Consider the following 15,319-nt stretch of genomic DNA (forward strand, 5'->3'; position numbering starts at 1 on the left):
AAAAAAATACGTAAATTTCTACGAATTTGACTGTACTATGTATTACTTGACCTAATTATACGATTTCTGATAAGGAAAAATTATTTATTATGAAATAATTTCGTGTAAAAATCATTATGACAGTTACCAAGACGATATTTTGGTATCAGAAGCTCAGAATTCGAATAAAATCAAAGTAATGTAATTAAAAATAACTTTCGAGACATCCTGTATAGTTATATTATAATTTTCGAAGTGAAATTCCTTAAAAATGTCGCAGTGACTAATTCGAATATTCGAAACACACTGTATATAAAAAAAATACGTAAATTTCTACGAATTTGACTGTACTATGTATTACTTGACCTAATTATACGATTTCTGATAAGGAAAAATTATTTATTATGAAATAATTTCGTGTAAAAATCATTATGACAGTTACCAAGACGATATTTTGGTATCAGAAGCTCAGAATTCGAATAAAATCAAAGTAATGTAATTAAAAATAACTTTCGAGACATCCTGTATAGTTATATTATAATTTTCGAAGTGAAATTTCTTAAAAATATCGCAGTCACTAGTTCGAATGTTCGAAACACACTGTATATAAAAAAATAGGTAAATTTTTACGAATTTGACTGTACTATAAGTATTAGAAAAACAAGCGCTCATCTTTCGACGCCTCGCCAACGCAAAGACCTAACTGTTCCGAGAGTTAGTAACCGTGGTAAAAATAACTAAAGATTTAAGCCCAATGGCCATCGAGGATTCTTATTTCTAACCAATGGCCGCCCTCGCGTAACCGTCTTAGACAAACTATAAGACCGGACACCTGTGGAATGAACTCATTTCGAAGTTCTTGCTCTCGGTAGGCGCTGGTTCGCATGCATCCGCTTCTTCGGTAAATTTGACATTTGACAATTGCGAAGAAGTGACTTTGACTTATAGCGCGGTGTGTTGTGATTGGTGTTAACATAACAAGTGAGTTCAACGCCTGCTGTGTTTGAGGACGGGCGATTTTTTTCTCGGGAGGAAGTCTCCGATTCGACATTCGTAAGGTAAGTAAATTTTAAGAGCGTGCCGACGGTTTATTTTAACGAAAATTGACATTTCTCGAATAAATATTTGATATCTTTCGATATGAAGTTTTTTTTATGGTTTTTAAAACTAATTTTTTATGGTTAAAATCGTACGAAAAAAGTTTGTGAAATAAAAAGTTTCGAATTGAAGAAAATTCGTGAAAAATTGGATTTTCCGGAAAACTAACACGATTTTTCGCAAATTTTCGTCGTTGAGGTGGATTTTCAACTGTTAGAAATGGTTCAGAAAAACGAAAAATATTTGAATATAATATTTATAGTTCAATTTTGAAAATTTGACATGCTTGTATAAAAAAATCGATATTTCCTAAACCAATCGAGATATCGATTTAATTTCTACGTGAATCGATTAAGAAAACTCGTATCTAAATAACAGTATCTAATCGATTCTCATAGTTTCATATTTGTTAGAAATATACAGGGTTAAAGTTAAAGTTATTTGAAGCATAAATAAAATCCAAAATTTGACATGCTTGTATAAAAAAATCGATATTTCCGAAACCAATCGAGATATCGATTTAATTTCAACATGAATCGACTAAGAAAACTCGTATCTAAATAACAGTATCTAATCGATTCTCATAGTTTCATATTTGTTAGAAATATACAGGGTTAAAGTTGAAGTTATTTGAAGCAAAAATAAAATCCAAAATTTGACATGCTTGTATTAAAAAATCGATATTTCCTAAACCAATCGAGATATCGATTTAATTTCTACGTGAATCGATTAAGAAAACTCGTATCTAAAGGACAGTATCTAATCGATTCTCGTAGTTTCATATTTGTTAGAAATATACAGGGTTAAAGTTGAAGTTATTTGAAGCAAAAATAAAATCCAAAATTTGACATGCTTGTATAAAAAAATCGATATTTCCTAAACCAATCGAGATATCGATTTAATTTCGACACGAATCGATTAAGAAAACTCGTATCTAAATGACAGTATCTATTCGATTCTTATAAGTTTCATATTTGTGAGAAATATACAGGGTTAAAGTTGAAGTTACTTGAAGCATAAATAAAATCCAAAATTTGACATGCTTGTATAAAAAAATCGATATTTCCGAAACCAATCGAGATATCGATTTAATTTCTACGTGAATCGATCAAGAAAACTCGTATCTAAATAACAGTATCTAATCGATTCTCATAGTTTCATATTTGTTTGAAATATACAGGGTTAAAGTTGAAGTTATTTGAAGCAAAAATAAAATCCAAAATTTGACATGCTTGTATAAAAAAATCGATATTTCCGAAACCAATCGAGATATCGATTTAATTTCAACATGAATCGACTAAGAAAACTCGTATCTAAATAACAGTATCTAATCGATTCTCATAGTTTCATATTTGTTAGAAATATACAGGGTTAAAGTTGAAGTTATTTGAAGCAAAAATAAAATCCAAAATTTGACATGCTTGTATAAAAAAATCGATATTTCCGAAACCAATCGAGATATCGATTTAATTTCAACATGAATCGACTAAGAAAACTCGTATCTAAGTGACAGTATCTAATCGATTCTCATAGTTTCATATTTGTTAGAAATATACAGGGTTAAAGTTGAAGTTATTTGAAGCAAAAATAAAATCCAAAATTTGACATGCTTGTATAAAAAAATCGATATTTCCGAAACCATTCGAGATATCGATTTAATTTCGACACGAATCGATTAAGAAAACTCGTATCTAAATGACAGTATCTATTCGATTCTTATAAGTTTCATATTTGTGAGAAATATACAGGGTTAAAGTTAAAGTTATTTGAAGCATAAATAAAATCCAAAATTTGACATGATCGTATAAAAAAATCGATATTTCCGAAACCATTCGAGATATCGATTTAATTTCGACACGAATCGATTAAGAAAACTCGTATCTAAATGACAGTATCTATTCGATTCTTATAAGTTTCATATTTGTGAGAAATATACAGGGTTAAAGTTAAAGTTATTTGAAGCATAAATAAAATCCAAAATTTGACATGATCGTATAAAAAAATCGATATTTCCGAAACCATTCGAGATATCGATTTAATTTTGACACGAGTCGATTGAGAAAACTCGTAAAACGAAGCTCGAAATTCAATTTTTTTCACGTTTTCCGTTAGTATCGATTCAAGTACCATCGAAACACGCACACCATATGGTACCGAACAAAGAATGTCAATTATTTTCTTACTTACGGTATATTCCAGTTGAAAAAACCGAGAACTCGGTCATTGAAACTAAGCAACGAAACGATTCCGCCGTTTTAAGTGAATTCCTCTTCGTATCGGAACCAATCGCCGTCATCTTCTTGTTGATCTGATTCCACGACGACGTTTGATCGATCTTGGACGTCCCAAAGGGCTAACTAAACGTTAAACACCATCCGAAAATCAAAAAAACCATCGCGAAGACTAAATTTTCAACAAAATATCGATTGGATCCCGAAAGAAACCGGAAAGTGCAGCTGCAGCTGCAAGAGATCTTCCTCTTCGATCCCAGGTGTACCGTTCTGGACTTCCTCGGACGCGGACGGCGTAATCCGCTAGTCTAGTGTCTCCTTAAAGGATTCCCAATCGTATTATTACTATTTCAACCCCCGTAGATTGTCCCAACAACTTGTTTCACCCCTTGTACATGCTCCGTAGTTTTTTTTAGGTTATCTGCTGTTTTGGTGAAATAAAACATTACTGTAGTGTTATTACGTATTAAATTGTTTATTTGATAGCGTTATCTAAATTAACGACATGCTTGTTAACCATTAGATAACAGTAAAATGTTTATTTTTAATTAATGTCGTTATAACACGTGATAAAACTATTATTTATACTCCAAATTGTGTATAAATAACATATTTCTATCGTTACGGTAGATAAATCGGTTGAAAAAAACAAATTCGGGGAGAAGTACAAAGATTTTACCTAATACAGTACGCCGACTGACTTCTTCGTGGTTTTTTTCATATTTCCCGCGTTATCCGCGTGGTATTTTTGTTTGTGATTGACTTTAATGACTAACCTCGATTCTTTTTAGCCAATAATAACAAATTTTCTTGCCACAAAGCCCGTTGTGACTATCCACGACCTGAATCGATGAACCTTCGAATTATTCATCCTCTAAAATGAGTTATTTTTGTTAACTTAACTTTCCTCAGAACTAAAACTATCTTATACCATGTGGCAACACCGTACAGGACACTCGATCGGCCATAAATTCAACCAGTTAGTCGTTTTTTGTGTCTAGATACAAAATTAAACCATTTTATAGTCTTAATTTATTTATTTAACATTTAAGTAGATAATTTAAAACATTTGATCCAATTTTGGGATTTCTAGGTGTCATTTAGACAGCCAGCTTCCTATTTTGAATCACTAATATAATTTCGAACCTTCCCCTATAAAAATTGTCTCGATTTTATTTGAACCTCCCTCGTATATACCCAACTAACGTAATATAATTATTATTTTCCCCGTATATACATTTCTTAATTGTATTTTGTTAATAATTCTATAAAAAAAAAATAATTACGTTGTATTATTTATCAAACACCCCCCGTATAATAAAGAAATATTATAATTCAATTAATGTCCATTTATATGGTATTTAACGGACGCCAGCATATTCCGAAAACCCGTTACGTTCACATCCACTTGACCTAATATATCATCGAACATCTTTGGCATCTGCGAGACTCGAAACTTAACAGTTAAAACGAAGTGGTCATCGAAAAGATATTTCTGGTAGTTTATTAACATACCGGCCCTGAATGGTTATGTGAGTCAGTGGGTTGAATCTCGTATCGAAAATGGAATTTTATTTTTGGCAAAACGAGGTTAACGTCTTCTCGATACCTACATTATTTTGATTAGAAATAAAAAATAAAAGATACTTCAATTTTATCTGTGAAATTAATAACTAAAGGTTTATTCTTGATAACTGCACTGACGGAACTAGTTTGAATAGTGTACACTAAAGCGTTCTTTGCAGTAAAACCAAAACTAGTGTCGCTGTTATTAGTAGCAGTGCAAGAGAACTAGTTTTCATTGTATTGCACCGCACTCGGTCTAGAATCGGTGCAGTGTAATCCGGAAACGGTGGTATTACATCTTAGTCATCGGACGAATGTAAAATATTAAAATGTACTAAATAGTTTTTAATATTATACTGAATTACATCAAATAATCTCAAAAATAACAATCAATAAATGATCTGTACATTATATTCTTTGTATACGATCGAATTTATTCAATATGAGTATATTATGTTAGTGCTGTACTTTCGTCACGTGATACTAATCACAATGACGTAATTTTAGAAGCGAATAGGGCGTAGTTTTTATTAAAGCTTTAAGTTGTGGATTAATTTTAAATTGAAGTTAGAAATCGACTTAAACGAAATGAAACCGATTATTTTTTTGAAAAGAATCGTCGCTGGTGATGAAAAATAGATCTGATAGTTCGAAAACGAACCAGGACAAACCACGAACAACAGAAAAAGTTCATACTTTTAAACAATTTAATTCAAGGTCAAAGGTTAAAAAAATGAGTTTTTCGGGATTATCAGCAAAACGGTTAGTTTTATCATAAAAATACCTCAGACGAAAATTGTAGATCACAAAATTGTCTACAAGAGACGTATCAATACTTTTTTTCTACGACTCACCGTTTCTGAGATATAATGATTCAAAAATTTGTAAACGTTGTGGTATTCAATAGTTTCACCAATAACTTTTCTTACAACCGAGACTTTTTGTGAGTATTTATAAAAAATTGTAAATTGACGAAGATATTGCTAAACTTGCAGCTTTGGTATTTCTCGTGAAATCTGAAACATTATAATTTTTACAACTTTTTAAATCGTTATATCTCGGAAACGATGACTCGTAGGAAAAAAAGTATAAGTAGTTTTTTGTAGAGAATTTCATGATCTACAATTTTTGTCTAAGGTATTTTCATTATAAAACTCAGCGTTTTGTTGATAATCACGAAACTCATTTTTTTGACATTTGACATTGATCGTTATATCTCAGAAACGGTAACTCGTACGAAAAAAAGTATTGATACGTTTTTTGTAGATAATTTTACGATCTACAATTTTCGTCCGAGGTATTTTTTTGATAAAACTTACCATTTTGTTGAAAATTGTGAAAAACTCATTTTTTTGACATTTGACATTGATCGTTATATCTCAGAAACGGTAACTCGTACAAAAAAAAGTATTGATACGTTTTTTGTAGAAAATTTCATGATCTACAATTTTCGTCTAAGGTATTTTCATTATAAAACTCAGCGTTTTGTTGATAATCACGAAACTCATTTTTTTGACATTTGACATTGATCGTTATATCTCAGAAACGGTAACTCGTACAAAAAAAAGTATTGATACGTTTTTTGTAGATAATTTTACGATCTACAATTGTCGTCTGAGGTATTTTTTTGATAAAACTTACCATTTTGTTGAAAATTGTGAAAAACTCATTTTTTTGACATTTGACATTGATCGTTATATCTCAGAAACGGTAACTCGTACAAAAAAAAGTATTGATACGTTTTTTGTAGAAAATTTCATGATCTACAATTTTCGTCTAAGGTATTTTCATTATAAAATTCACCGTTTTGTTGATAATCGCGAAAAACTCATTTTTTTGACATTTGACATTGATCGTTATATCTCAGAAACGGTAACTCGTACAAAAAAAAGTATTGATACGTTTTTTGTAGATAATTTTACGATCTACAATTTTCGTCTAAGGTATTTTCATTATAAAATTCACCGTTTTGTTGATAATCGCGAAAAACTCATTTTTTTGACATTTGACATTGATCGTTATATCTCAGAAACGGTAACTCGTACAAAAAAAAGTATTGATACGTTTTTTGTAGAAAATTTCATGATCTACAATTTTCGTCTAAGGTATTTTCATTATAAAATTCACCGTTTTGTTGATAATCGCGAAAAACTCATTTTTTTGACATTTGACATTGATCGTTATATCTCAGAAACGGTAACTCGTACGAAAAAAAGTATTAATACGTTTTTTGTAGATAATTTTACGATCTACAATTTTCGTCTGAGGTATTTTTTTGATAAAACTCACCGTTTCGCTGATAATCGCGAAAAACTCATTTTATTGACATTTGACCTTGAATAAAAAATTTTTCCATTCACGAAAATAATGGGAAACAATCAAATTCTATAACAAATTGTATTTTAAACAGTTTTACTGATTTTCAGCTCGAAAGAAATTCATTTAGTTTCACTCTTATTTTTTGGGTCTAATTTGACCGGACTATAATATTTTTTTTCGTCATTCCACCAATGTGGAATGAAGAAAAGTTATTCGAGATTCATTTTCTGGACGTATTGTAGTTTAAAATCGAAATTAGTTTGTAGAACATTTTTATCATAATTTAGTTGATGAATAAAAAATTTGTCGCGATTTTTTTACGGATTGAAAACCAAAAGTAACTATCCTGGTAAATATTAAATTCGAATACCGTATAATAAAAAAAACTGTATCTGTATAACGGATATTAATTAAGATTGAAAAATTAAGTAATTTTCTTATTTAGAAAATTATTTCTACCGTTGTCACTATTAACAGTTATATTTTCTATTCAAACAGGTTATAAATACAAAGATTTATTAAAAACAATATAAACTGTGCGAATGCACGTTGAAATTTACAGAACGTCGACCCAGATCTTTCTTTTTATTGTTTCAGATACACAACTAACCGTTTAACTCAACAATCTCACGTTAATAATCATTAAAATCTACAGTTTTTCAACTGCATAAATTATTAACCTCTCCGGAACCTCATCGGTCATGACAAATGACAAATGACAGTTGTTTTTTTACGTTTCATGGTGTGGAATCCATAGATAAATATTGAATCGGTCTACGGAAGTCTAAAATCGAAAAAATCACACAAAACTTGAAGGAAAAGTATTATTCTATAAAAAAACTATCAAAAATACGATTATCTTTTAGAAAATTGTTAATAATATCGTTCTAGATTTATTATTATTAATGACATATATATAACTGTTCTTGCGGTTGTATTCCATTATTTTTTTTCGAATCGTTAATGTCCTTAATGCCTTCGTTCAACCGTACGACGTGTAATTCTTCTTCTTTACTATGTTATTATTAATAATTTAGTTTCATATTGTTTTATTACAAAAAAAAAAATAAATTGAATGTGTGAGTGGTTTTAGTCGTATTCTAGATACAATCTAGTACAACCCTTTTAGAAAATCTCATTAAGTCATGGAAACTTTCATCGTTTTTTTATTCTTCATAATTTAAAAGCACGAAACATTCTTCACCGAACATTAAAACTATAAAAAATTTTATTATTAAGTTACAGAAGTTTTTTTTAATTATAAACTAACTTTTATATCAATAATTTTATTCTTATATCAAAAATTATATTCCATTTTTTAATTTTATTATTGCTAAAATAGTTTTTTTTTCAAATTCTCGAGTTTAAATAAAATAAATTTAGGGTAAGTCCTGTCCTGTTCTGGCAAATAACCTAATACGTAATCTAGGTGGCGCTCTACGTGAATCACTTCTGTAATTATATTATTTTATTTACAAATAAAACAAAAACCATTAGCTTCCGCTACAATTAATTGATTTCTGTTTCAATTTTCAACAAAATTCTAATATCGAATCGAACACTATTTAATTTCATTACTAATTTCGTCGTGAAAGTTTTTTTTTATTCTCGAATTCAAACATCGTTCTGTCAAATAACCTAATACGTAACGTACGTTCTAGATGGCGCTGTACATGAATCATCACTTCTCTAATATTTTATTTTCAAATAAAACGAAAACCACTAGCTTCCGTTAAATTTAAATGACTTATTTTTTTAATTTTCAACGAAATTCTAACTATTTTCTATTTAATTTCATTACTAATTTCGTCGTGAGATTTTTTTTTTTTAAATTCTCGAATTTAAACATCGTTCTGTCAAATAACCTAATACGTAACGTACGTTCTAGATGGCGCTGTACGTGAATCATCACTTCTCTAATATTTTATTTTCAAATAAAACGAAAACCACTAGCTTCCGTTAAACTTAATGGACTTCTTTTTTTAATTTTCAACGAAATTCTAATGTCGAACCGAAAACGAACATTTTCTATTTAATTTCGTTACCGATTTCGTCGTGAGAAAGAAATTACAACAGAATCGCCGATCAGAATGTTCACTGAAGCGAGTAAAGTCTGTTGAAATAATGCTGACACATTCATTCCTATGAGAAAACATTTTACTACAAAGATTGTTTCAAGATGTGGCAAGTTCAATCTTAAAGGTCAATAATTTGTCTCGACATTATAAATATATTTGAAATATTGAACTGAGTGTTTGTTTACAAAAAAAACGAATAAATATCGATCGAATTTAGACGATTTACATTATAAACTGTAATTTTTTCATTTTTATATACAGTATATCTCTCAATTTAGACATTAACCTATACGAGGGACATTCTAAATATTCTTAAATTAATTTAAACTAAATTGTTTTTGGTTGTACGAGTGAGATCAAACACATACTGTAGGATTTTGTGTACGCTCGTAAATGCGATCGCAGCGTTGCCGCTTCATACTAAAAATTTTTGTTTCTTAAGAATTATTGAGTATTGTTGTTTTGAGTTTGAGAATTCTATTTGCGTGTGGTATTTTTGGTTATAAAACTGATGATATCCGTGAAATCATATGAAAATTAGTAAAAAACAATAATTTTGAATAATTAACGGTATCGTTTATGGAGTGTAGACATTTAGATTTAATTATGAAATTCGTTACAGAATGAGTCTTAATTTTTTTTTTTCTAATTAGTTATTGAATAAATTACATTTTCTCTTTAATATTTATTCAGGAATAATTATAAAATTAATTTGGTTACATATTGTACAGGAAACAACAAGCGGCAACTATGCTTTGACATTTCACGTCAAAATGGGCGACTTTCCGGTTGATTAAAAGTACCTGGCGTGACTTAAAGATGGCGGTAGCCGCTCGAAAAATAAAAAGTTGTTAGAAATGAATAAAAAAAACCATCAGACTTGCATTTTAAACTTGATTTAAATCGAGATGGTTCGTATGATGTACACATTGGATGAAGCGTAGTAATTTTATGACGATGATAAATGATAGAGCTTCGAGCCAGTTTCCAACTCTTCTTCTTTTTTCTCTCGAGCGTTCTACCTGATATAATTAAGGAGATGGTACAGGGAATTACTGTCATATCAGTTTATGCTTTATGCTTTCAGCGGGGAATAGACGAGATATAAAGAGTGTTCAAATAATTTAACGTTATTTAAGATTAAGTGTCAAAATTTTGAATCTTTTTTTTAATTTTCATCGAAAACAGTAAGTTTTATCGAAAAGTTGATCAAACAAAAAATGTAGATCATAAAATTATCTACAAAAAAAGTTCTTATACTTTTCTCGCTAAAACTCACCATTTCTGAGATATAGCGATTATAAAAATTAAACACGTGTACAATCTTTCGACAAGCCTTGGTATATTGTTTATTTTAAGAGATATCGAAAAATGTTATTGAACAAAATAATAGATAGATTTAACGTGCTTATTTCGAAATTATCACCAACTATACAAAGTGTCGTATAACTTCGTTACAAACCAAATATATGATTTATTAAATGAGAACCCCTGTATACTATAACGACTTCATCGACATTTACGAGGTGTGGATATATTTATCTAGAAATTGTAAAAAAACACACGATCCGAAGCTGTACGTTGAAAAAATTAATCAGTTTGAGATAGGAAACTTTTCAATCAACCCTCGTAGATCAACTCCGTCATAATAATAATTTATTTTTGTTTGTTGTCACAAAATCCCATTCATTAATATCTTTTTGAAATAATATGTTATACTATGATGTATATTACGATTTTTCTTGATGTAATATTACGTACGCCAATGAATTTTATATCTTTAACGCCTTCCATGGAGTCGTTTATGATTACGAATGCCATGAAATTTTATGTTAACATAAAGAAAGTTTTGCTTTGCCAATAAAATATTGTTATTTTTTGAAATTGTACGTCGTCTAGTCACATAAAATAACAAAAAATATTTACTTAAGGGAGAAGTAATTAAACGAAAATAATTAACAGCGTGAAAAAGTAAAAAAAAACAATCATTGACGTGCAATTAGTTTGTATCTGTCATTCAGCATAGAACACGTTAATTTCAACGGAAACGAATATATAAATATGGCCGATCTTATGAATATATTTACGCTGTTGTCAGATTTTCCTTCTTTATGATAATAGTGTATATTTTCGATGTTATACCACAAAGTCTATTTATAATCAATTCTATATAGTAATAATAATATTCATTTTTTGTGTTATAAATGTTCTATGTAAAATAAAGTAAATTTTAATAATTAGCATAAGAAAAAAAATAACCACGATTGTATACTTGGCAACGTTGTTGTTGAGAATCTCGTATAGGGCATGTTACTGACCTAGGCTGAACTCTCAAGGTCGTCCAAAGTAGTTATTAATAGAAACCTCTGTTCTTGATGCATACTTCGACCGCATCATACATCAATGATCGCTAACTAGATAAACCAGTTCGTGTAAGAAAAATGAATTCTTACTCTATTTGTTGCGAGCATCCTAGTACGCTTTTTAATCGGTTTTATGATTATTAGCGTCAAGAGAAACAAGTAGACAGTGTATTATTACAATATTTACAGCTATTACATTCGCGGTATATATCATTTAAGTTCAATATATCAGGTTTTGTTGTAGATAGTACGTTAAAGCGTTATGATGGATATAATATATTGGTTAGCGTCGAAAGTTATGCAACCAAAAACGCATTCGGAACTAAATGTCAAACTATTCCAATTGTTGAATACTTTGTTTTATATTTATAATTAGATGGATTATCAGTACGAATTCTTTTAATATTTAATTATTATTTTATTATTGCGATATATAAAAGAAAAGTTTATAATTTTTGGATTAAGTTAAATTGACTAGCGCCAAGAGTTATGCAAACAAAAATGCAAACGGAATTAAACGTCAAACTTTTTCAATTAATGAAAACTCAAATTTTGTTTTATATTTATAATCGGACGGATATTTATTTCAAGATTATACTTTATTATTGTTTTATCACCTGGATATATAAAGAAAATAAAAAAAAACATTTTGGATATTATGCCTTTGTTAAATTGAATAGCGCCAGGAGTTATGCAACCAAAAATACATACGTCAATTATTGAAAATTCTATATGACAGTTAATTTATTCAAGTTTTCAAATTGTTAATTAATTAGTAATTTAAGTAACCAAAATTACAATGTAATTTTCATAATATATACTATTTAGATATTATTTCAGATATACATATACACAATAAGCTGAAAGTATCGATTTTTTTCTAATCAACGTTTTTCATTTATTTAAATGGCGTCACGAAACTTTTCAACAAAATATTAAAAACAAAAATTGATGTACGGCTCAGTTGAACGTATAGATAATAATCTGTGAACTATTTAATTGCATATATTATACTGAAGCTTAATAAATTCGCTTTATAACTTGTTTTAATTGAAAAAAAAAAAATAGAAAAACGAATGTTGTTGAAAATAACATCGTTGATTCGAGCCGGCAATTTTCGATAAATAAATCTCGACGCTTCAACGTTTATTATTTCTTTTAAGTAGTCGTAATAGTGGTCTTAGTTTACGACTTAATGCATATTCCATAAATTGAAATACCTAAGCAGGGACGTACTGGAAATATTTTACCCGTTTCAAACGATTTAAAAAATTTACATTTATTTGAATTAATTTTCAATATACACTTCGTGTATCATAAATAACTCAAGGCCAAACCACGTATAGGAACTTTAAATTCTTCTACACATTTTAAAAGTTCTTCGTAACTAATTATATTTTGATTATATAAAGTATGAGTTTGTGATAATATTTTAATGAATATTTTGATCTGAAATATCGATCTGTAATTACCGTTAATAAAAATGATGTATCGAAACTCGGTGGGCACCATTTAACTGTAGCGAAATCTATTAAATAACATTTAGTATGATTTTTATTAAACAAAACGTTATTACACCAAATATCACCGTGTGTAACGACATTTCTGTATTTAGTAGACGATTTAACGCAATCGTATATCTTAAAATATTCCTCGGTAACACGTGATACTGATTTATTGTACATTACCTTCAGTAGAGGTGTTTATTATACCTGAATACGGTCCTGTAGTCAAAACGCGTTCAGTTAGCATGTCGTTGATATAATCATTGACGCTAATATCATAACCGAGAAGTTTCGACGTTTTTTCATCGAATAAAACTGATAACGGATGTAATTTAGCGATATTTTCAAAAATTATTCTTAGTTGAGTTTCGTTTAGAGGTTGAGATACGTTAAATGTTGTAATTTCAGGATGTAATTCTTCAACGGCTGTTTTTATATTTTCTTCTTTTTTATATTGTAGTATATCATTCTTTAATTGACAGATGTTAATGATAGAGGGTTTCATTGAAATTTTTTTGCATATTGCATGCGAGGGTTGCTACTGAAGTTTTAAAATAGACAAATAATAACAAATATTTGTAATTTGACATGTTTTTTTTTATATAAACATGAATATTTTAACTATTTATATAAAACTCAAATAGCACTCGTATGAACACGCGTTCTGAATACGTTCACCATCAATTCATGATGTCAATGTCAGATTTGACATAATCACATTGTTGCCACATCTCAAAACTTAAGTAGCAGCCCTCGTAAATTATTTACATAATTTTTAGAGACTGCTGATACGAATTAAAACAAGTTTTATACACTTTTATATAATAAATGTTCCTTATATTTATTTCTAGTTACTTTCTGAACACACTGTAGAAAGCTAAATATTTATTTTTAATTAAAAACTAGCGTAAAAAAATTACATTACATTTTTCTACGTAAAGAAGAAAATTAAATAAATTATACGGTGCATTATTTAATCACATACAATTTGATTTTAATCATCACCGTATAGTATGAAAAATTCTAAATGATTTTCTTTAGATCCCGTGGTAATGACCTTTAATTTAGATACGCCGACTTCGTTCAGATAAAAATCACCAACTGTGACTTTTATTGATGTACATTTCACTGATTTTTATCATCTAGCAAGGTCGTAATAATAAAATCCGTCTATAGGTTTCGTTTTATATATATTTTTAATACGCAAACAATACTTTTTAAAGTAAAACATAACCTTATAAATAAAATAACTATATTCAATTTTCGATTCGTTATATCAAATTCATTCCGGAATGGCGGATCATCTAGTTCCGGTTCTGAATTAATACGTTCCATGGTGCGACAAATCTCAGTCAAGTCATACAGGATCGAAGCAAGGGGTTTTAATTAGTTGATAATACCATAAATTAAAATCGAATACCAACATTTTACAATTTTATTTTTCAAATTATATTACTCAATTAAAATATGGAAACGTAAAGAAAAAATTGTATTTTGTTTAAATAAATTCGATATAACTACGAAAATATCTAAATTCAGGAGGTGATTGCTAGTACAAAATTAAGATTGGTCTTTCCTATAACAGAATTTCCATAGCCCACCCCTTTCCGAGATATCACCCTTAAAAAGTGGTGCCTAAAATAGAAAAGTTAGAAATTTGGATTTCAGTAATTTTCGTGCATTTGCAGAAAACTATTTTTTCAATATTCCTGTTGCATTTTACGGGGGTGGAATTAGCAACCCCATATATCATATTTTTCCACTCAATTTAATGAAAAAAATTATAAAATATGGCATCTATTATTTTTTTCTCTGCAACTATTTTGGAAACATAAATAAGAATAAAAACTATTCTCAAATAAAACGAAGATTTTAAGTTATAATTTTATTTCATCGACACACCCCGTATATTAATTTCTATACTTTACATCGAAAACGTATAATTGTATAAACGAAAATATTCAGGGAATTTCTACGCCGGTCCTGGTCTCCTAACCGCAGAACACAAATTTAGCGACGAGGAAGAAAAGAAGAAGAAATAATAAACGGAGAAATATAGGACCTTGACAATGTGGTGTATCTGTAAGTTCGTTGGCCTCGCTTGGCCTTCGTATATTAATAAAATTGCATCTGGTTTTGTCGTTATGTGATCGTGTCGTATAGTTCGCGATCTGGATACC

General features: G+C 29.2%; 1 protein-coding gene across 2 annotated transcripts in view; it reads left to right on the forward strand.

The window, feature by feature from the left end:
- The first annotated feature begins 827 nt into the window (after positions 1–827).
- The window catches only part of LOC130900056 (uncharacterized), a 30,854-nt gene continuing 16,362 nt past the window's right edge, over positions 828–15,319 (forward strand). Inside the window, exon 1 of one of the 2 annotated variants that reach the window (XM_057810377.1) lies at positions 828–1,037. The gene's annotated coding sequence lies outside the window, so the exon portion shown is untranslated. The remainder of the gene's footprint in view (positions 1,038–15,319) is intronic. The other variant, XM_057810378.1, reaches the window with a different exon arrangement.

This window comes from Diorhabda carinulata, chromosome 12, assembly GCF_026250575.1.
Source record: "Diorhabda carinulata isolate Delta chromosome 12, icDioCari1.1, whole genome shotgun sequence".
Classification (NCBI taxonomy): Eukaryota; Metazoa; Arthropoda; class Insecta; order Coleoptera; family Chrysomelidae; genus Diorhabda; species Diorhabda carinulata.